The 6,034-nt window shown below is 38.0% G+C and overlaps 1 long non-coding RNA gene across 1 annotated transcript; it reads right to left on the bottom strand.

The window, feature by feature from the left end:
* Nucleotides 1-1,335: 1,335 nt before the first annotated feature.
* Nucleotides 1,336-4,911, bottom strand: LOC137475007 (uncharacterized). Its single transcript, XR_010999627.1, has 4 exons — nucleotides 4,248-4,911; nucleotides 3,757-3,867; nucleotides 2,966-3,010; nucleotides 1,336-1,439 (listed from the first exon to the last, which is right to left on the bottom strand). It is a non-coding gene; the product is annotated as an uncharacterized lncRNA (long non-coding RNA).
* Between the last annotated feature and the right edge of the window lie 1,123 nt (nucleotides 4,912-6,034).

The following is a 6,034-nucleotide window of genomic DNA, read 5'->3' as shown; positions in this document are numbered from 1 at the left end:
TCTCTGACTGTGGGGTCAGTAAGCCAGAGGGAATGTGAAGATTAGGGCAATGTTCCAAGAAAATTTATAGAATTAAGTTAGCCAGACTAATTTAAAATATTATGTCTCAATTGTGTGTATATATATATGTATGTATGTATGTATATATGTATGTATGAAAAAATAAACATATTTATTAGAAATCAGTGACTTCCTTGCAATTTTAGTAATTATTTCAGGGTGAAGGAAGCTTTTAAAACCACCTAATACATCTGGGTAGACTGATCCTATACACTGCTGCTTTACTGGTAGCGACAGATTACCCTCATACACATCAGCATTTCATTAAAGGCAGTGCTGTTTTCTGACTTCTTGTAGAAAATTATTTTATGACCAGTAAGAGATGGTCATTAATAAATAGTAAATTCTGGACTCATGGCTCCTTGGTATAGAAGGGTTTTACACACAATGCCTTACATTTGTCAGACGGTCTCTTAGAACTGTGGCTCTATTGCCAGTAAAAGGTTAAACTGCATTTTTGCAGTTTTGAAGTGAATCAAAGGGCATTACCAAAGAGCAGTTACGCTTCTTATGAACCTCTAAACTAGGTTTGAGGGATTTTCTCTTTCTTTCTGTGTGCTATGGAAGCCCCTTAATCAGCAGCAGTTCATTGCCAGGTATGGTGTGACCTAATGCAGGGGAGAAAACAGACAATGAATGAAAACACCCATCAAATTGAAAGAAGATGCAGTAGACAGTTTTAAGGCCTTAAAGAAAAAAAAAAGATTAAGAAAATCATGTAACATTAACCCTATTTAATGCAATTCTCAGCTAGAGAGTTGTGAGTACATGAACAAGGGAACGAGTGTGTCCAGAGAAAGGAATCTGCTTCTGGGGCTACATTGAGGGCTCACAATGAGGGAGAAAGCCAAGGAAGCCAATTACCAAACACTGAACTTCCTGGATGACACATTATCATAGCATGCCTGTTTTTGACCTGCTGAAGTGGCTCCACATGGCCTCAGAGTTTTCTGGCATTACCAACTGTAAGTACTCCAAAGTGCCAGTCAGTCTTCAAAATAGGATGACTTTAAAATAGTTGTATTTGCAAAAATAAACACCTTACATGCTTTTTTGATTACAATCTCTATGTTCAGAAAAAAGTCAAAGTTTGGTTCAACTTTTTTCTCTACAACCATCTAAACTAGAAATCATAATTAAAAATACATTGTTTAAAGAGGCAGCATTCCCCTCTTTTATCATTTCAGTGGAAGGGCTGGGACAAATGTGCAGCTTACATGAGCTAATCTGTCTAGCTCTGCCCTGTTCCAGTTAGTTTTACTGGAACAAACTGTAATTATGCCCTTCATTTAATGTTTGCTCTTACCTGAGTGTAACTCAGCTTATTAGTGCAATTGCCATGAATTTAACAAATTCCTCCAACAAGACTGGTCTGTGGCCTGCTGGAGGCAAGGCAAGAATCATTACTACTCTTATCATACTTAAAATTCTTAACTGGAATATTCTTTTCATCCAGCAACTTATAATTCTTAAAACTTTGAAGTCTAAGAAGGCATTGCAAGTTATACAATACCTGCCCATTACAAGTTTCCGGGATTTTGAACAAAAACATTTAGGTATTTAAAAATTGCAAAGCAAATCTCTGTTAAACAGGATAAATACCTTTGAAAAAAGGCTGTTTTCCCAAAGGCTTACACTTTCTTTTATCTATTTGTAGATACTTTTGAGGGGACCATTTATGCTTCTTAGGTATGAGAACAGACTAATTTTTCCGGCCTTTATTATCATTGTAATTAGATTAAACTGTTTCCAAAACTCAAGATATTGAAGTTATGTATTATAAACATAAATGTCACATACACACAGAGACATATCTATATACATTGGGAGATTCTCTTGGCTGGTAGGAGGAAAAAGGTAAAAAAAAGTAGAATAAACTGTCAAGATTGTCTCTGGTGAGAGATTGTCAGAGCCATCAGCTGCCCAGCACACCCAGGCAGGTTCCTGCTCAGATTCACTCCAGCCTGTTTGGTTTGAGCCAAGCTCAGATTCCTTTTTGCTAATTCCTTCTAGCCAGTTTTGCCATGTTATAGTTTATCTGTTTACTCACTTTTCCCAGGCTAAACTGATTCAGGTTGCTCAGGAAATTTTTCTGGTTTGGTTTGGCTTGGTTTTTTTGGCTCCTTGTGGCATCAATTTGAAGTCACATTTCCTTCAACCTTTACATGATTATTGCCACTACAGAGACTTCTGGACAGTGAACAACTGCAGCTGTTACAGTGTTTTTCCTGGAGCTTTGGGGAAAAGATTGAAGAGAAACAGATCGTAATGTACTGGAATCTTTTCCTTTCCTTCTACCTTACTCTGCTAAAGGAATAGCATCTCCCAGATATATCCAATACCACACTTGTGTACCAAATGCTGATGGGGTTGGATATTTGTAGTTAACAAAAAATGGTTGAGCCCTGATATTCACTCAGTGTCAAAGCCATATTAGTTATTTGATGGTAGGAGATACTCAACAGGTGCCAAGGCTGAAACTGTTAAGAATGTGTGAATGCTATTTTGTTAAAATAAATTGGTAACTCTGTGTATTTAGCAAATTGCAATTAAGCATCTGAGAGTGGCCGATGCTAGAAGCCCACTATGCATTTGTTTTCTGTTTGCACTTAGCGGGTCTCATTTAGGTCATTGTTGTTTTCCGTATTCAGCAACAAGAGACAAATAAAGAGCTTCTTTCTTTTCAGAAAGGTCACTGTTTGTGTTTCTGGTTCTGATACAAAAATTTGTACTTTGAATTCTTGATTCATTTCCTTATTGTGACAGTTTTTATACCTCCCTATGTCTATTTATAAAATAAAGGTGGGGATTTTTTTTATGGCATGGGGACTTTTCACAGCTATTTGCTAGTTATCTGATGCCACAAGGAAAATAATGGATCTAATGAATTCCAATGCATACTTACATTCTAATGAAGTCCATAGGACTTAGTGCACAGTTGAGTACTTGGCTGTGTGTAGAAGAAAAAATACAATTATAAAAAGCTTGCAAGCTTAAAATTTAAACAGACTCAGATACATAGTGTCAGATGAAATCTCTGGAAAGATGTACATATTTTACCAGGGATATTGCTTTTACTTAATAGTTTTATTTAATACCTAATTTACTCTCTTGTGACATATCTTCTTCTTTACATTCTGCATATATGCAGAGAGGGGACAGACAAACATATAAAATGTGGTTTGCAAGACTTTTCTAGCGGCAGGCATGCTTTTTGTCTTCTGTAACACCAAACAATGCTAGCCTGTTGTATTTTTTCCTAGAAGTCTTAGGTGAAAGAAACAAACTTCAGTTTGTGCAATTTTCACAAGCAAAAGGAAAATAGAGTTAACATTAAAATCCCATGCTGGGGCTGAAATGAGTGAGCAGTGTTGTCCTGTTCCAAGGATACCATAACAAATAAATGATAGCATAGAGCAGTACACTGCAGTGTCCAGGGGATGGGCCCCTTTGCTTTCTGCCCCAGACTGTCTCTGGTGAGGATTTACATTTCTGGGCCATGATGGTGCTGAGGTCGTCCTCCATCTCTGAGCCAGTGTAGGCTCTTCACAGCATCTGGAAGACTGGCATCACCACACACAGGCCTGTGAGCTGCACATGAGGCCCTCAGCCTTTAAACTGGGGAAATGGGTTTAGGTTACCTTGCTTAAATTGCATCCTTATTTTTCAATAACATTAACATTTAGAAACTCTTACACAAACCATAATGTGGATAATTATGGACCAGAGTGGCTCATCTTAGGTCCCCAGTAAGACTCATCTATTTAACACCAATATGGAAAGAACTGGAGTAAGAGAAAACTGTGCCTGGAAAGGAAGAAATTGCATATATGAGGACTCCAGGTCTATCATATTATATCAGTTTTAACCTAAGGTAGAATTTTATATAACGAAAATCCAAACCCCAAAAATAAAATCCTAGCAGCATGTCTTTTTAGCTAAATCAACATTTTCACTTCTAGAAGTTCAGAGTCATTCAACAGCCTTTTCATAGCTGTATATGTGTATGGTCATATGTTCTTCTTTGTAATCTTCCAGTATGAATATGGAGCCAGAGGAAAATGGGAGTGTCACCTACAGTCAGGGCTGCAATAAACTATACATAAATAAATAAATAAGACCCACCAAACCAAATCCATGCCATGAAAACAAAAAGTGAGGTTGTCATGAATGTGGCAAGTCATGACCTTTAAAGTCTTTTCAGCTGTGCCAGAGGTGTGGCAAACAATCCGTTTAAGACAATATTCCAGACAAAGACTTTGTGGTGATGCGGGGGTTAATTACAAACAACAGAGGCTCATTATCCATGCCAGAATGTTGTGTTCTCACACAAAAGGCGGTCTCAGTTGTTAAATGTCTAGCCTAGACTATCAGAAATTGCATTACACTTGCTGCCCCTCCCCTTATTCCCGGACTTTCTCACTCAGGCCTTTTTTTTCCCCTTCCTCCCATCTCTTTTGAAAGACAATAATTAAACACTAAAGCCTCTCAATTTCTGCAGCACTGCAGGGGAACTCCTCCCTGTAATAAGCACCAATTACTGGCTGCGACTGCAGCTGATGAAGGATTATCCTCTCACTGAGCTACGGCAAGCTCTAGAGTATAATCTTCAATTAGTTCAATTCATGGAGCACACTGGCAGGCAGGCCACTATGTTTCCCACGACTTACACAAACAGCCTTTCTTTGACACCCCCCGACTCTGCACAGATGGTCCCAGCACTGTCTGTTGCAAAGTTCAGTGCATCTGGCCCCTAAACCCACCTAATGCAGGCAGCAAAACAAAGCCTGGGACTCAAGTGCCCTACAGTACCTATTTGTTTCAGTAGCAGCAGGCTGGCCTTTTTTTTTTTTTTTTTTTTTTTTTTTTTTTTTTTTTTTTTAATTAAAGAAAGAGAAATTATTCAAGGAGTCAGAAAACAGGTGGATAAACAAAAAGCAACCAACAGTCTTCTGGACTGACACTACAAATCACTTCTAGTCATTTTAACTCTGCTTAAATTTTTAATAACCCAATCTTACAATAATGTAAATAATAGGGCTGCAACATCTAAGAGATAGGGAGAGCAAAATTAAAAGTCTATGTTTAGCTCTTTTTCTCTGGGATTCGGTACTGCAGAGATCCTCAAGAAATAGTTGATTTTGTGTTTTTTTACGGTGTGTCTGTTCAGTACTTGGAACAAAGGCTTTTGTGAACCCAGATTTACGCTAGGCTTTGACTTCTTGCTTCTGCTTATGGATATTTTATATGGTCAATGTATCAAGTTTCTTTAATTGTTGAAGCTAAAAATAAATACAGTGATACTCCAAAGCAGGTAGACTTTGATTAATTGTCAGTCTGCCTTTATCTATGTTTTTGATACTGGGAGACTTTGATGTATGACTGCTAAACACAATAATGAAATAGACTAAAATAGATTAGTTCCACTGACATCATCATCATCTTGCTCACTGACTAATTCTGTTGCCACTGCCTTTACTTCAGAGGAGCTGCCAGGCCCAGAAGGCACAATGTAGCTAAAGGCATAATGCCCAGAGCACCTGCTTTTATGGCCCAGTGCGTTCATCCTAGGGATGCAATTTCCACTGCTGCCTCCACGTGGCTGCCTCAGCAAGAGAGAACAGGATTTTCTCCAAAATCAGGGTATGTCCTTACCTGTAGAGAGGTTATACAACCTTGCAGGATGACTGACAGAAGATAATTACCCATCTCCTTCTGCTTAGGGTATATGGGCTCTTAGAGGTCCTCAGATCTGGAAAAGCACTTGTATGTCTGAAAATTTTTCTGGTTGGGGTTTTTTCAACTATACTGATTGGGATTTAATAAAAGATATCATTTTAATCCATAAAGTTTGCCTCAGTAACATCCTTATACTGTAATTTATATAATCTGCTGAAATACCACTATATACACTTCAATAATGAAAAACTCGTCAGACAAAACCACCACATTTGTTTTAGCTGAGCTATCAGTC

This window comes from Anomalospiza imberbis, chromosome 5 (assembly GCF_031753505.1).
Source record: "Anomalospiza imberbis isolate Cuckoo-Finch-1a 21T00152 chromosome 5, ASM3175350v1, whole genome shotgun sequence".
Taxonomy (NCBI): Eukaryota; Metazoa; Chordata; class Aves; order Passeriformes; family Viduidae; genus Anomalospiza; species Anomalospiza imberbis.
Note: the sequence above shows the minus strand (reverse complement) of the source record. Positions and strands in the feature narration are given on the sequence as shown.